The 16,965-nt window shown below is 42.5% G+C and overlaps 1 protein-coding gene across 2 annotated transcripts in view; it reads right to left on the bottom strand.

Annotated features, from left to right (window-relative positions):
* LOC128340317 (transient receptor potential cation channel subfamily M member 8-like) overlaps positions 1-16,965 on the bottom strand; it is a 151,867-nt gene that overhangs the window by 127,466 nt on the left and 7,436 nt on the right. The window contains exon 1 of one of the 2 annotated variants that reach the window (XM_053285296.1): positions 14,392-15,204. The exons of the other annotated variant lie outside the window; for it this stretch is intronic. The gene's annotated coding sequence lies outside the window, so the exon portion shown is untranslated. Of the gene's footprint in view, positions 1-14,391; positions 15,205-16,965 lie in introns of those variants that run through there. 2 annotated transcript variants of the gene reach the window in all.

Genomic DNA, 16,965 nt, shown 5'->3' with positions numbered 1-16,965 from the left:
ATTGAAACCTAAAGGACTTACTGGCAAGAAAAGCATGTCTACTTAAACTGTCTGAAATTCTTCCGTGGTAAGTGCATATAGGATTGCACATGCTCTGGGATGTAAACCAATCTAAACTAATTTGTGTTCCCAGCATACTTTGCTCCCTATAGGAGACCAGTAAGTCCCACTGAAGCAAGGAAGATAGGTGTGGAGAAATAGAGAAAAGAGCAAGAATTAGCACCATTCCTCAGGAGAAAACATGTGGGGAGGGGGGAGAATAAGGAATCTGCCTCTTCTTGGTAAAATTTTAAGATAGATGAGACATGGAGCTTCTTCCAGTACTCAAATTCCTAACATTTCAGTAACTTAGAATTTCAGCTTTTGTAAATTACAGCTTGGACATCTAAAGGGGATTTCAGTAGAGCAAAGGTAATACAGAAAAATACAAGAGAAAGGTGTGGGTGGATCTTATATGTTTCACTTTGAAGTCATAGGAATTACCTAGTGCAGTGTCCTACATAAGCAAGGAAGAGTAGCCAAAATTTGTAATTTGCATTGCAGTTGCTGATGCTTTGAATGTTGTTTTGATTGTGTGTGTGCATATGTAGATAAGTACTGTTTTATAGCTACTTCCCTCATAAATACAAGGTAATCTTATATATTTTTGCATAGATTTAACGACATAATAAACTACATTCTGTATTTATTCAGAAACAACTCCATTTTCTCCTTCTCCTTCCCTTCCCTTTTCCTTTCTGACAAACTACAGGACTTCTCAACAACAAAACATAAAAGACTACTAGATAAAATACAACACATCCCTCCCCTTTATAACAACCAGAATTGGATTAATTTAAAATTGTCAGAAGACAAAGTCTTTAAGTCTTTTAGGTGGTTTCCTGTCATGCACTCTTCTCCTAATTCCATCACTTTCATCAGCCTCCTCTGTGAGGTCAAAACTGGAGGCAAGATCAAATTCCTCTCCAGATCCTCTCTTAAGATAGACTCCCTTCTTTTCTCATAGTATGCATCCTGGAAAATCTTGAACTGTTCCATTTCTTTCCATCATCCAATAATGACAGAATCTCTTTGGAATTTGATTATTTGTTTGGGTCCAGAATATAAGGAACATCCATTTCTCACTTTATGAGGCAGACATACTTGAACAAATTCCTCCACCTGAAATGTTCACTGTGTCTTACCCTGTTTCTGATCTGCATACAACTTGTATTACAATTTGTATTTGTAAATAATCTTGCTTCTCCCTTACCTGATCATGAATCTTTGCATCTCAGAATGAAATGGCATGGAAAGCCCTATTAGTTGTTGCCATTGGGTAAGTTTGGTGGTAGCTTTGCATCCTCTCAGCAGTTCAAAAGGTGATTTTCCTATAGTAGAGTGAAGAGTAGTTCGATACGCAAATAGTTTCACAGATTGCCACTTTCCAGGGTTGTTGTTGCATAGTAAACAGTTGTAAACTTTCCTTCACTTATCTGCTCATTTTTCCATAAGCCATTCCCTTGAGTACAAGGAAATAATCTTGTGTTTTATCCCATGAATATGCAATTTTTGCTCCATTTCAAATGAGGTAAGCTGTATCACTAGTTTCCAGCCCCTAGTTCTTTTGCGATCTTCCCTCGCAATAACTGCAGGCATGAACTGGATCACTTTATTTGTAGCAATGTTGTCAGCAAATGAAATTTGTCTCCACCTGGAATAGTAATCCACCATCATCATAACAAATTTTTGTTTTGTAGGTTGGTTATCAAAAGGCCCCAATATATCCAGAGCAAGTTTTTCCCAGAGATCATTAGGATAGTCTACTGGAGTCAAGGGAATGGTAAATATCTTCTATGATTTGTCACATACAGCACAAGCCACACAATGCTTGATTACATTTTCAATGTCTTTGTTCACACCTTTCTCTGATTCACCTTTTAGTCAAGCATAGGGATGTTCACGGAACCAGATTGTCTGGTTCAGCTCAAGCTCAATCAAGCCCAGCCCAGTCCAGTTCAGCCATTGAGCCAACTCAATTGTAAAGGGCTATACGGGGCAGTGGGGAGCAGGGGGAAAGGTCTCCTGTCTTTTACATTTTGGAAATCAAGCCACTGTGCACTGGGATGGCGGTGGCAGCCACAGGGATGGTGGTGGAGGACTCCTTCCACTCTCCCGCTGACCTCCAAAATGATGGCCTAGGATGGTTGCAGGCCCTTTCAGGCCTCTGTGCATGTGTGACCTCAAGCTCATGCCCAGGTTACCTTTGTGGGCTATTTTGATCACTTTTGCTTATAAGGAGGTTGGCACCTTATAATGATCAGTCCTCAGCACAAGCTCATTGAGACAAGACAGCTCACTCGCTATGTGCATATATGGTTGAAGATGTTCAGGTACCTTGTTTTTGCATAACCATCCATTAGTTATGTAAGGTTTAAGTTCAGAAAGCACTTGATCAGCACTGAGGGCTGCTTTCCATTCAGAAGACATGATCACTCCATGAATGGATGAAGCTATTTACGCAATTACTACTCCTTCATTCTCATCTTCTGGGATCTCCTCTTGGCCTGGAAGTGGAAGTTGAAATAAACAATCTGCAATTGTATTCTGAAGACCTGGAAGATAGTCCACCTGGAAATCAAAATCCATAAGTTTGGTGATCCATTTGGCTATTCTTGGGGTCGCTCAACTCAATCCACGAGCAGGAAGTAAAGCAGATAGGGGTTTATGGTCTGACCGTAAAGTGAATGTTCTGTCCCACAAGTAAGTTCTGAAGTGCCTCACTGCCCAGAAACCTGCTCAAGCTCATTTTTCAATGACAGAATACATCTTCTCAGATGCATCAAGCACTCTGGAAGCAAAGGAAATGATAGCTTCCCTGTTAGGGGGTATGCAGAACTGGTTCGAGCTCAAACTGGACTTGCCCCCACCCCAAAAGAGAGGGCAGTCTGAGTTTGAGCTGAACCAAGCTAGGTTCAGATTGAACTGGTTTGACCCAGTTTGATCAGGTTGGCATGCTTGTAAAGGACATGCCCTCCCTTCTGCCCATCCTTCTCAACACCTTTAAAGTTTCTAGGCTTCCCCCTTTGTTTGTAAAGGGGAATCCTTACTGGATTTCCCTTTACAAGCATGCCTAACCGAGTTGAACAAGGCTGAACCAGTTTGAGTGCATGAGCTGAAACGCTGGCTGGTTCTAATGGACTGGCTCACGGACTGGCAGTTCAGTTCGAATTTGAACCAAACTGCCTGGAGCATTCCCTGTCCCTTTTTTGCTTGGTCAAGACAGCACCCAAACCATATGCAGAAGCACCAGTAGTTGCAATAGTGTGCCTTTTGCTGAAACAGTTTCATCAAAAGTTCTCAGGAATGGCCAATTTGATAGTCTGAAAACTAGCATTCACTCATCCCAGTGAAATGCTACATCCTATTCTAAAAGAAGATGCAATGGAGCAACTTTTGAGGAAATTGTATAATAAATTTAGAGTAATACAGAGTCCTAAAAATGAGCAAAGTGCAGTCTTTGTTGTGTGGCTCTGGTGCTTCCAAAAAAGCTTTCACCAAGTCTGTTCTGGGATGTGCACCACTCTGAGATTTTGTGTGTCCCAAATACATCACTGAGTGTGTGCAAAATTGATATTTCTCTGCAGAGATATTAAGTCCATGTTGTCAGAGTTTTCTTAAGACTTCTATTTAGTATCATGCCCTTCAGTGGTTTTGCCATACACTAAAATGCCATCCTGAAAGTAAGTGATGCCATCCGTAGTCCCAACAATTGCATGCATCATTCACTGAACTACCAAAGCTGCAGAGGCTAAACCAAAGGGCAGCCTTTTGTATTGAAAAAGAAAAAGACCCTCTGGGGTGTTGATGATAGGCCAAAGAGAAGTCCAAAGTTCTGAACACTGAAGCCTCTTTCAGAGTAAGCAGCATTTCATTGATATTGGGTAATGGATATACTACCATGTTGTTCACATCTCTTAAATCTACGCACATTCAAAGTGTACCATTTGAGTTCTACACAAGAACAATGGGAGGTACCCATTCTGATGAATCAGCAGGCTCTATGATGTCAGCATGCCGAAAAGCTTCTCTATGTTGGCACAATGCTATGGTACGTTCCCCACTTTTTGTTGTACAGATATTGCATTTACCTTCATCTAAATTTGACATGTATGGCAGTGCCAGGAGTATCAGCAAAAATGTCCGATAAATCAGCAATCATATCAGTATATGGATGCTCCATCATCTGTAATAGGAGTTCTGTGCTATTTGGGTCTAACACTTATCCATAGATCTTTCTGATGTTTCCAGCCCAATACTTAGACTCCTTTTTTGTGACACATATACTTTCCCTTCTGTAGTATATCCTGTGTATTCCAGAATAGCAGTGAAGTATCCATTGATGGCAATAGAGGAACCTCCCTATCCCCATGGGTGGATGTCTGAAGGCTTCAAGATGTAGTAGGGAATTCCTTGAAAAGCAGAAAGGAAATGATAGTTTATGGAGAACCAGAATCAGCCAGCATCCACATTTCATGGCCATTGAATTTAACTTGGTAATGTTGAGAAGCAGGCTCTGATTCTGTCACACTTAAAACATGGTCAGGAAGTGGTCCAGGTGTCTCATCCTTATCATTTGGTGAATCAATAATGAAGTGTTCAACAGACTTGCAAACCTTAGCAAAGTAGCAAAGTGTCCCCTTTTCTTGCACATGTTGCAAATGACTCTCCGTGCAGGACAGTGAGCAAAATTGGCTTTGTGGGCAGAATCTCCACATTGGTAGTATTACTTTTTTATTCTGTGAAATTGTTTTAATTGTTTTTACTCTATTTTCTATGTGTTATTTAAAATTGTGTACACCACCTAGAGATATACATATCTGGCAGTATACAAATATGATCAATCAATCAATCAATAAATAAATAATCAGCAATCACATTCAAAGTAGTGTTGAAATTATCATCTATGGCTTGAAGAGCAGCTTCATAAGAATTGGCACCCCCTTCCAAGTTGGCAGGAAAGGGCAAATGATTCTATATGCTGAATTCAGATGTAACAAGAAACCAGAGATCCCTTCACCTCCAGTTTCCTTGGATGCATAACCGAATTTGGGAAACCAGAACTTAAGGTGAGAAGACCTACTGTCTTGCTCCCTGAACTCCACTCTGAACCTTCAGTTCAGAGCACTGTTTCCTCTAACAGGGATTCCCAGATGTTGTTGAATACAACTCCCACAATTCCCAGCCAAAGGCCACTGCATTTGGGGATGCTTGGAGTTGCAGTGAACATCTGAGAATCCCTGTTAGAGGGAACAGTGGTTCAGAGTGGAGTTTGGGTGCCTCCAGCTCTGGTTCTTCAGCACCAGCATTGCATCCGAATACTGGCACTGCAATTTTGGCCCCACAGAGCCAGAGTTGAGGGAGGAAGCTCTTCCTTCACTTTGGCCTGACTGGCTGTGCAGGCTGTGCTTCTGCCAAGAAGGAAGCCTGCACAGCCAGCAACCTCACCTCTCTGCAGTCTTGCTGACTGCAGAGAGGCAGCTCCCCTGCATGTCCAAAAGCAGAAGGGAGAGCGGGGTGTGGGGTGTGTGGAATCGCAGGTCCATTGAACCTGTAGTTCTATGTTAGGTTTGAAGAGAGCCATATTGTTTCACCTTCAGGGCCCAGGCAGTGAAGTAAGCCTTCACAAAGCCTTCTGCTTTGTTATAGTAAAATCAGGACTCTGTATGGTGTGGAGGTAATTACAGAAATAGGACCTCCATTGTTTCCAGGGAAGAGCAGGTTCTCCTGGGGTGGACAAGAAAAAAGGAGGTGGTGGGGGTCTGAGCCATGCTGCAGTGGACATCCAATGAATAACAGAGTTCAGGGTTGATAAAGAAAAGATAACTTCAGGGGTTGTGTAGGTTACAAAGCAGGTTAGGCAGCTGGATAAAAAAATCACCAACAGCAATAGTATATGAATGTAGGCCCAGGAATGCAATGAAATGAGGTTGCAGGAACATTCACAAGCTTTGCAGGCTCACATACTTTTTTGGTTCAAAATCTCTTCGCCTAATGTTTTATAACTAAGGTCACATTCAGACATAGTAGGAACTGACTTAGAACTGCAGTTAGCAGTTAAAATTCTAAACTGAGGATCACATCACAGACAATCCTCCACCCCCGGTTTGGGAAACTTCAAAGGCAGGTTAGAGTTTCCCCTCCCTCTTTCTGATCCTCCGAGCTTGGTTCCACCACTTGTATAAACATGCTGTTGCAGGCTGTGGGCACAGCTCCAGGAAATTGCTCACAATTGGCTAGGAGCTCGGAGGGAATGTGATTACTGGCTATTATTACAGACTACCCTAGTAGTGCTGCTGGCCCTTTAATGATAAGAGCACCAGGGCTGGAGTTCCTGTTGGCAAGCAGAGGAAATAGGAAGTGTGCAGGGAAGGGTGTGGCATTCAGTCAGGGAACACACCATGGAGTGCTGGGTAAGCCCTAGAGCAGAACTGCTGTTGGTGCTGCTCTGAGCTGGCCACTTAAACCTGTAACCACAGTTATAGCAGCAGATGCATGCAGACAACACGACAGCCTCTTCTAACAGAGGTTTGTGAAACTGAGGAATAATTCCAGGTCCAAAATTCCAGGTCCAAATTTTGGGAAGGAAACTGGACCCGGTGGTTTGGTTGCGAAGCCACAGTTGCACGCATTCAGACATCGCACGAAACTGGAATTACAGGTTTGCCAGTAACCTGTAACTCCAGTTCCGTGCGGTGTCTGAATGCAGCCTATGATTTTATTCAGAAACAACTCCATTTTCTCCTTATCTTTTCATTTCTGACTTCCCCCACGCACATACACAGTCTCTTCAGGCAGTGGCTCTCTTATCCTTGGACTTCGGGGCCAAAGTCCAGGGCCTCCACATCTCCTGAGGTTCCCAAATCCTCTTCAGACTGTCCTGGGTGGTATGGTTGCTGCTGGCCTGCACTGTGCCAGGCGTGATTATGATCTGTGCCAGGTGCTTTAGAGACAGAGGGGGGTTGGGGAAAGAAAAAAATCGGATGGGAAGGAGGCAAGATGGTGATTCGACCAGTATAGCAGTAAAATACTGCTCTCATCCCACGGCTATATATATATATATATATATATATATATTCCTGATGGCAAGCCAAGAAGGCTGTAGACTTCTTTTCAGGGGGTGCTTTTTTAGGCCATCTACAACTTCTAGCAAATTACAACTGCAAAAACAGCTATGGAGAATGCATTAACATCAGCAAGATGGGACTCAGCCTGTCAGTAGTGAGTTGATCTTCTTTCACCCCTTCTTTCTTGTTTTTCTTCTTCTTATCTTGATTTTTTTACTTTTCATCAAGTGGGTCTCAACTTTTTGCTTACCACCAATATCCTTTTTCTTTTTCAAATCACTTATGGCAGTATTTTTATTAGCATTCTTTAACATTATGGATTATTAACTTCCAGAATTGTGTAACGATCATAGACTGAAGACAGCGGACAGTTTTATTATACTGCAAGACTTAACTGGTCCTTGTATTACAAAACTAATGAACTTGATTAGCTCCTCAACTCTTTTTCTTTTTTGGCTGTTTTCCCTTATGATTTACGATGGTTTCTAATGAGAGGAACAGAGGAAGACTAACGAGACTAATTTACAGATGGTAATTCAGGAAAGCAGCCTGTTTATTGTCTCCCCGTTTACTTTTTACAGAGGACACTAACTTTGGATTTGAATATTTTCATAAGTGATTTGAAGGCAGAAGCAGAGAGAAGAGGACGGCTTATATTTGCCGAGTTTGCAGGAAGCTTTGAGCCTTTAATAAGGAGTGGAGTGGAAAGTGGATTATTTGTCTGGACGTGCCTAAATGAAGGGGATGGATTTATGATTTTATGGATAAACCTTGTAAGGATTATAACTGGATCGAAGTTTGAACTTGTTGGTGGATTATTTTCCTTGCATTTTTGCTAGCAGAGGAAGACTACACTTGTGGCGGAGGGATACACTTGCTACTTACTACTTGCTACTTCTTCTTGACTTGGGGGGGGCGGCTTACAAGGAGTTAATATATATTTCTTTTTCTTTCATTCATTTTTCTTTTTTTGCAATTACCATTTGAATCCATAAGAGGGAGACAGAGGCCATTTCTTGCATGTTTTGTGTTGAAAGGTGAATCATTTGGAGTGGAATTTCTGCAGTTGGATTGAACTTTCAGCTAGTGCTTTCTTCAAATGAGACTTGGCCTCCTCTTTTTAGATAAGACTTGGCTTTTGAACCAGAGAACTGGACTCCCTGTAGTGTACTGAATTTTACTTAATTGTACAGCGCTTTCTACAAGATGACTGGACTCCATGCATAGTAATACAGAAGGATCCTACTCAATTGCTTATAATCCTGTTCTTTGTGTTAAATGAATTTTTGTATGTTAGCATTTTTTATACATCGCTACTGCTGTTGGATATCAAAGTAGTTGTTGCTTTATTACTGGTATTGGCTGGAATGGAAGATATTTTTATCTAACCTTATCTTAGATATTTGAAACTTTTAGATGAAAAAATATTGAAGAGGGAATTTTATTTTATTTTATTACTAAAAATGAGTGGGAAGAAAGTAGGTAAAGAGATTAGTAAGGGAAAAACGACTGTGCAGGGCATATCAGAAGAGGATCAAAGAATCAGAGGAGGATCTTTTTTCACTTTCTGAATTGCATAATATTTTTACTAAGGAATTGCACCTTATGACGGGGAGGATTGAGAAAACATTGGACTCCTTCCAGACGGATGTTAAGTGAGAAATTAGGTGAAAAGAAACTAGAACAACATGATCATCATTGAGACAAATTGGCATCTCGTAAGGAATTTTTAGTCTTGGAAAATACAGGCATCCTTTGGAGAAGGGATATACATATTTCTCCAATCCACATCAAACATACTCAAGAATCGATATGTGTTTTATGTCAAAATCAATATTACCAAAGTTAACAGAAGTAGAGATTGCACCTCTCACTTACAACGGTCATAATCCATTAGCTGGATTTATTTTGTTAAAATAATAAGACAGTCCAATGTTCCAAGAAGGTGGAGACTTAGCAATCTTTTTTTGCTTAACAAAGATATTTAGAATTGTTTGAGTGAATTGAAGAGCTTCTTCCAAATTAATCTGATATCAGAAGTCTCTTTGTTTACAGTAGGGGAATCCAGTAAAGCTTTTATGAGGGACTTTTTTATTTCAATTGTTGCAAATAGAAAGAAAGCTATCCAGAAGCAGAAAGAGATTTTGACTGTTGAGTTACATCATTCAGAATTAAAGCATAAGAAAAATCTGTCAGCTGACATATTGCAAAAAACAAACAAACATAGATCTTAGACAGATAGATCTAATTGCTGTAAAAGAGATGTATAAGAAAATAAATTTTGAGAAAGGTAACAAACCTGATAAGTTACTGGCATATCAATTACAAAAAGAACAGGAGAAGAGAACTATTACTTCCATGGCAAAGAATTTGTTTCATCCACGGAGAAGATTGATCAGTTTGTGGAACATTATACTCAACTATATAGAAGGGGTATATTGGATATGGAAAAGATATCACAGTACCTGGAAGACTCACAAATTACTGAATTTACAGAACAGCGGAAAGAAATAAACAGGCCAGTTGTGGAAGAGGAGACCAGGGAGGCAATACATTAGATAAAACTTAATTTACTGGGGCCGGATGGTTTTACAGCAGCTTATTACAAATGGTTTCAAGAAATTTTAAACCACTGACCTGAATGATGAATGAAATACAGTCTTGCCTTTACTTTTCTACAGCTCCCATTAACTACTATTTTTAGAAGGATAAAGAAGGTGCATGGTTTTTCTAAAATTAAGAGAGATATCAGGGTGGTTGTTTTCATTAATGGCCTCTCCAATTTTTTCCTCCCATATTGTGACCACTGTCTGCACCTCCAGCTTAGCTCTCTAGAATCAGAGTATCTGAGCTTGTGCATACTGAACAGATATTATGGAAACAGTGCCAGGATGGCTGCTCTTTGGCTAATGTTGTTCAAATAAAGTAATTTCCATATGTAAAAAAAGTGGGATGGGAATATGTTAAGTTGCATGTTGAAATGTTTCTGCTACTGCATATTTGTATAAATATACATTACGTGTTTAAAATACTGTGTTTGTCACAGGGTGTGTTTGTGTGTGCATGTGTAAAGGGATGATGCTTAACTTGCAGCAGGAGGGTGGCCTCCCCTCACTGGGAGGGGAGGCCTCCAAAGGGCATTAGGTCCAGGCTCCAAAATTACCTAAGTGCACCTCTGTCTACAGGATAAACCTCTGGGACAAACTTCTCAACAACAAAACATAAAATATAGATAGAATACATGTACCATTAGCATCCCCTAAAGTGTACCTATGACAACAATAAAAGATAATGTACAATGTAAACCACATTTGGTACCTGTATCAGATGGTGTTTGAAATGCAAGGAGAATTACATGTAAATGTAAAATGTAGAAGGAAGAAGTTTGAAGAAATAGGATTTATCCATGCACCCAAAATTGGGGCAGGAAAACAAGCCGGAAGATGATTACAGAAAGACAGGAAATGTCAAGATAAGACAGGAACCAGACCCATTCAACTGAATAGGTGTTAACAAAAATCCTGATGGCTGGGGGAGGAGTTGACAAACTTAGGGGTTTGCCATTGGAAGAAGGAAAGGTAGGGGACAGGCTATGCAGTGGAGGAGTGTCAGCCTACTATGGGGCAGAAGCAGGGAGGTGAGTGTGATCAGGCTCTCCAAGGCCCAGGAAGCCTGAAGGAACTCAACCTTTACTTAGCTCAGACAATGGGGAGCTGGAATATAGTGTGTTTGTGTGAGATTAGTGGAGATAGTTCTTTCCTAGTTTATTAAATCAGTTTATATATATATATATATATATAGAGAGAGAGAGAGAGAGAGAGAGAGAGAGAGAGAGAGAGAGAGAGTCAGCTTCTTCATGGCCCTGAGTATATGATTAACATTAAACAGTATAAATAAAATAGTATGTATTTGTTAGGTATTAACATTAGGGATGTGCACCAAATTGCTTCGGCACCATCCCAAGGGCAGCGAGGGGTTCCCTTAAGAGGTGGTGGGCAGCTCCCCAAGCCTCCGCCATCCCACTCCACCCCATCGTGGCACTGTTCACTGTTTCACTGTGAATCCAAGCTTCTCTGTGAAAGTGGCAGCCTGTGCTACTTGTCCCAGTACATTGACCTTTTGCACCAACTATACTAATGACCACAAGGGGCACTGGGAGTAGAGACAGTGAGTTACTGTTCTACCTGTCTCTGCTTTATGACCCCTGATTTTACTCTTCAGGTATTTCCTGTATATTCCTGTTGAGCCCCACAATCCTTCCTTTCCTCTTAGAGAGTAGATGGAAACATCTCCTTACCTATTCATTATGTAGTTCTTTACATTAGGATTAGGTCTAGCCTATCCAATGTGTACTTAACCAATAAATATTTAGTATTTAGTTCTACAAGAATCTCTATGTGTTTTCTCTAAACAGCTGCAACAACTAAACTCTGTGCTGACTACTCTGTACAAGAGTGTGTGCTCTTCCCTAGTGCTCTGCTGTTTTTACTGGGGGTAAAATTAACAACCCCCAAACCTCACACAGCATCGGCACATGCGCCAACACCATTGTTGTGCCAACGCTGCATGAGGGATGCTGGGGGAAGCATTCCGGCTCCATGGTATGGTGCTTTAAAGGGGCAAGCAGCACAGGCTGCCACTTTCACAAAGAAGCTTGGATGGGAACAGTGCCACAATGGGCTTGGGGGACAGGCAGGTAGGATTAGCCCACCTCCTCTTAAGGGAACTCCTTGCCCCATGCTGAAACATTTTGACAGGAATGGTAGCAGGAAACATTTTGGCAGCAGGAATCTTCATAGAGGCACCAAAATGATCCAGGCACATCTCTAATTAATGTAGAATATATTTTTAGTTGCACAGGCATTATTCTACTGACACTTACTACTTCTACAAGCACGTAGTACTAACATATAGACTCTAGCCACCACCACACTGCACTCTTCAAAACCATTTTGAAGTTGAACCAGTTTGAAAGAATTGCTGAGCTGGTGCCAAAAGGTTGTAGACCATTGTCACAGAACTATATTTCCCAGAATCCTTCCATTCAAGCTGGTTCTATTTCAAATGGTTTTGAAGAATGTAATGTCATGGCTAGCACCTTAGTTGCAACAGTAAATAAAATAAAATGACAGTTTTATATCTTCAGTACTGTGTAAATGTTCACTATAAATGATACACTTCCTCAACTTTTCTTAAGCAAACTTCTCTATTACCAAAATAGGGTGTGTGAGATGTGCTGGTGGAGCCAATCAAAAGCAATGTTTGCTGGCTGGCCCATGGTCTTTCTGGAGAATAGAGACTATGCTTGTACAGTTAATTCTGGGACCTGTAGTTCAGAAAGATGTGTAGTTCCTATGTGACATGCTGTCAAGTAGGGATGTGCACAAAACCAGCTTGGCCTGTTTGGTTCAAATTCAAATCAGCTTCGAACCAGGGTGGTTTGAAGTGTGGTTTGATTTTGCTTGAACCCGTGCCCCCCAGTTCGAACCGGATCTAAAAGGTTCTACATAGGGAATAATGGGGACTCGAATTGGCCCATCACTCCCTATGTATAGCACCTAGGGGCACAAAACCAATGTGGGTGATAGGCACCCAGGGGGTTCAAAGCAGTTGGACACTTCTATGATTTTTAATGCATTTTTGAAGATTTCCCCCCCAATTTTTTCATTTCTCCCATAGGGAATAATGGGGAATTGAGGCAGCCCCATCCCCCCACCTTTGGGGGGGGGGTGCCAGGTGGGTTGTACCACCTGTGTCTGGGGGCACGGTGGGTTGTACCACAACTCCGACCAGGCAGCCCCAAGCCAGTGAGGTTCATGGTTTCCCCCCAGGCATTATTTCAGTTACTGTCCTTTTAACAAGTCTATCTCTATCAGAGTAGCTTCTCTGGTGTGTGTGTGTGTGTGTGTATACATGTATAGATATATATACACAGAGAGATGAGACAGAGACAGAGATCTTCAAAGGGATTCGTTGAGATAACTCATACACAGCAAGTCCAAACACAAACTAGATTCTTGGTGGCTGTATGAGGTATAGATAGGGATTCATTGTTCTCTCAGTGAATCCCTATGAAGATCTCTCCATACACACACATATATATACAGACCAGAGAAGCTATTCTGATTGAGATAGCTTGTTAAAAGGACAGTAACTCCCTGTGCAGGGAGCTTGTGTCAGCCATGCTGTGTGCAGCACCAGCTGGCATCAGCGTGCATTTCACCATTGATCTGTGGAACAGTGTGAGTGCCCACTGGTGGGGTCTGGAGAGAGAGGGGACCTCCGGTGCTGCCTTTGGCTCTGGAGGCACACCACATTTTGGCACAGGTGTGGGGTCTTGCAAGTGGAGACCGTGAATGTCAAGCACTCCAAGGAGGAGGTGGCAGCCGTACTAACCTGCCAAACTGAGGAGTGGATAGGTGGGTTGCCACACCTCAGAAGGGGGTTCCTTGTGGCAGACAATGGCTCCAATGAGGACAATGGCAATGACAGAGTCAGACAATGGCAGTGACAGAGTCAGTGTTGTAGTGTGTGAACATCCGCTGCTTGGCACACATGTTCCACCTGACTGTCAGGGATACCCTTGGCCTCAAGGAGGCAAAGGTGTCCAGGGAACATGGCCGCCTCATAGTAGGTGCAGTTGTTGCCACAGCTGTGTTTGTGGAGCAGTCCCGCAAGATTGTAGCCCACTTCCTTCGCACCACTGCCTCAACGAGCCTTCGCGCCACCACCTCAAAGAATTTGCTGATGACAATCTGTGGGACCCCAGGATGGTGTCTTCTCTGCCTCCCACCCTGGCATCCCGCACCAGCTTGGGGACCCCCTTCCACCTCTGCCTGCCACCCTGATGCAAGCTCTGCTCTCCACACGGCACTCAGACATTCCTGAAGACCCTGTGGGCTTCTTTTAAAAATTGAGAAAATATATTTAAAAAGGAGGGTGTTTTTTAAAAACTGTTTTGCGGGGATTTTTTAAAAAAAGCCTATTGGGGGGAGACTTTCTTTTAAAAAACCCTATTTTTTGGCAGGGACCTTTTTTATCCCCCCCCCATTTAAAGAACCCCCTTTTAAAAACAAGCCTACCCATCCACTCCACTCACAACAATACAATTAAAAACAATGCAATAAAGTACACAAGCGGGGGGAACTAAGGGGAACCTGTGAAAACAAGAACAACTTGTAAAGAAAAACACAGAAAATATACCTCCCCACACCCAAACACAAAAGGAGGCCTTATTTAAGCAACACTAAAGGGGGGGAGGGGACAACAAAAAGTAATCACTTACTCCCTCATTGTCTTGGAGATCTTCTGCCCCACACACTGGTCAGGAGAAAAAATAAGGAATTCCAGACCAGTGGCAGGCTGGCACAGTACAGGCAGGCAGGCACAGCCAGGGTGGAGGGAGGGCAGAATGAAAAGCTTTCCAGCTCTTTCACCAACTAAATATATATATATCAAAGTAAAAACAATGATTAAATAAATAAAAAGGTTTGTGAGGGGAAAGGCTGTGGGGATAGGGATGAGGAAGGGGGGAGGGAAAGAAAGTGGAGGAAAGAGGTGCTGGACTCTGGTGCAAGCGGTGTGCTAAGCACAGCAAGAAATGGATTAGCAAAGAAAAGTACCTACTCCAGAGAAAGCAAGGACACCCCCCCAAAAAAACCCAGATTAAAATAAAAATAAATGGCAGTGGCTGCTGAGCTGAGGAGGACTCTCTCTCTCTCTCCTCAGTCAACAGATTTAGAAGCAGCAACCACCAAAAGAAAAAAGGTGTGGGAAAGTGGGGACTGTGTTAGGGAAATGGGCCAGAGAGAGGCCTCAGGCCAAAGGGCCTGGGCCCCCCTGGCCCAGAGGAGAGTGGGGAGAGAGACAGACAGACACTCACTCACTCAGGGGGAAAAATGAAAGCAGTAGAACAAACACACACACAATCACACCAGGGGGAAAAAGGTTTAAAACAGGGGAGAGAGGAGGGGGAGGGCATAAAAACAGGCAGAAGGGAGGGTTAGGAACAAAAACACGGCAGTCTGCCAAGCAGACTCTCACCACACCAGCAGTTGCAGCAGACCTGAAGGAAGCCAAGGAACACTGCAGCCAGAGTGATTTTGTTAGGCCAGAGGCTTGGCTTTAAATAGGATTTTAAACTCCCTCCTTTGGGAGCCCCCACTTTTGCCCTCCCCCCTGGCCAACAGGGTGCCAGTTCTCAAGGACTGGCACAGTGCAGAGCCTACCAGAGAGCCAGACTCATCTGGCCAATCAGGGAAGCAAGAGCTCAGCCAATGAAATCAAGCAACACAAGTCACACTAAATGGAGGAAAACATATAAAATGGCCTCTAGAACCTTTGAACTGGCTCGAATTGAACCTGGCTCAATCGGTTCAAACTCAGACCAGCATTGCCAATGCAATGCCCTGTTTGGTCCAAGTTCAAACCTTGGAACCGGTTCGAATTCAAACTGGTTTGCACATCCCTACTGTCAAGCATATGTGATGCAAAGTGATGTTTACAGTTATTAATTTAATTTTAAAGTGAATTAAATCTTAAATGCTATCCTGGCATGACATAGGGTGGCACCAGGGCAGTTACTGGAACATAGGAAGCTGCCACATACTGAGATAGACCATTGGTCTATCTAGCTCAGTATTATCTTCACAGACTGGCAGCAGCTTCTCCAAGACTGCAGGCAAGAATATCTTCCAGCTCTATCTTGCAGAAGCCAGAGAGGGAACTTGAAACCTTTCTGCTCTTCCCAGAGCGGCTCCATCCTCTGAAGGGAATATCTTACAGTGCTCACACTTCTAATCTTCCATTCATATGCAACCAGGGTGGACCCTGCTTAGCTAAGGGGACAAGTCATGCTTGCTACCACAAGACCAGCTCAACTGCTCATGAATTCCACCTTACGGATTCTTTCCATGTATACAGGCAGATTCTTGCGAGTATTTCACTTGCACTGATGGCAACAGAATACAGGTCTAGATGGATCCACTTTCTATTTTCTGAAAAGTAGTAAAAGAGAATGAACAGGAGTGGATTACCGCATAGGGAGTATGAGCAGCTGCCTAAGGGTGAGTTTTCAAGGAGAAGGGGATTCAGCATAGGGAACAGTTTGCTAGTCAGATGTTGCATTAGAAACTTATATTTCTTTTGTGTGTTTTGCATATCCCTGAAACTGTTCTAATTGTTTACCTGTTAGGGTTGCACATTTTGTATTTTTTTCTGTTTTGATTTGTACCAAATCAGAATCAACCCCATTTTGTATTTTGTCCAAAATCAAGCCTTCCGATTAACCCCAGTTTTGTTTTGTATCCGAATTAATCTGAATCAGAATTAATTCAGTTTTTAAAATGGGTCACATGGCTAAAAGAGTGGGTGGGGGTTATAGTGCCCAATGAGTGTAATCTACCACAAACATTTCAAAGGAATTGGGCAAACAGCTGATTTTTGGTGAATTTTTGAAGTTTGTGCATCTTTCAGATTTTCCCCATAGGGTATAGTGGAGGTTTCAGGGAAAGCATAGCTTTACGCAGGGGTGAAAGGGGTGGCCCAGAGTGGAGTGTGGTTGGTGGTAGTGCCCAGTTGGTGCAAGAAAGCTACCACAATTTTTTCAGAGGAATTTGGCAAAGGGCTGATTTTTAAAGAATTAATGAAGTTACGCGCCTTTCAGATTTCCCTCATAGGGTATAATGGAGGTTTCAGCAGTCCCATAACTCCACTTGAGGGGCACTGGGGTGGCCCAGAGCAAGTGGTGGTGTAGTGCACATAGGGTGCCACCCACCCACATGGTTTGCCAACCCATGAAGTACATGGTTTTGTTGTTCTAGAGGTGTTCTGAGACTAGATTCTCTGGTAGCATATGAGA

Source organism: Hemicordylus capensis, chromosome 1 (assembly GCF_027244095.1).
Source record: "Hemicordylus capensis ecotype Gifberg chromosome 1, rHemCap1.1.pri, whole genome shotgun sequence".
In the NCBI taxonomy this organism is placed as follows: domain Eukaryota; kingdom Metazoa; phylum Chordata; class Lepidosauria; order Squamata; family Cordylidae; genus Hemicordylus; species Hemicordylus capensis.
Note: the sequence above shows the minus strand (reverse complement) of the source record. Positions and strands in the feature narration are given on the sequence as shown.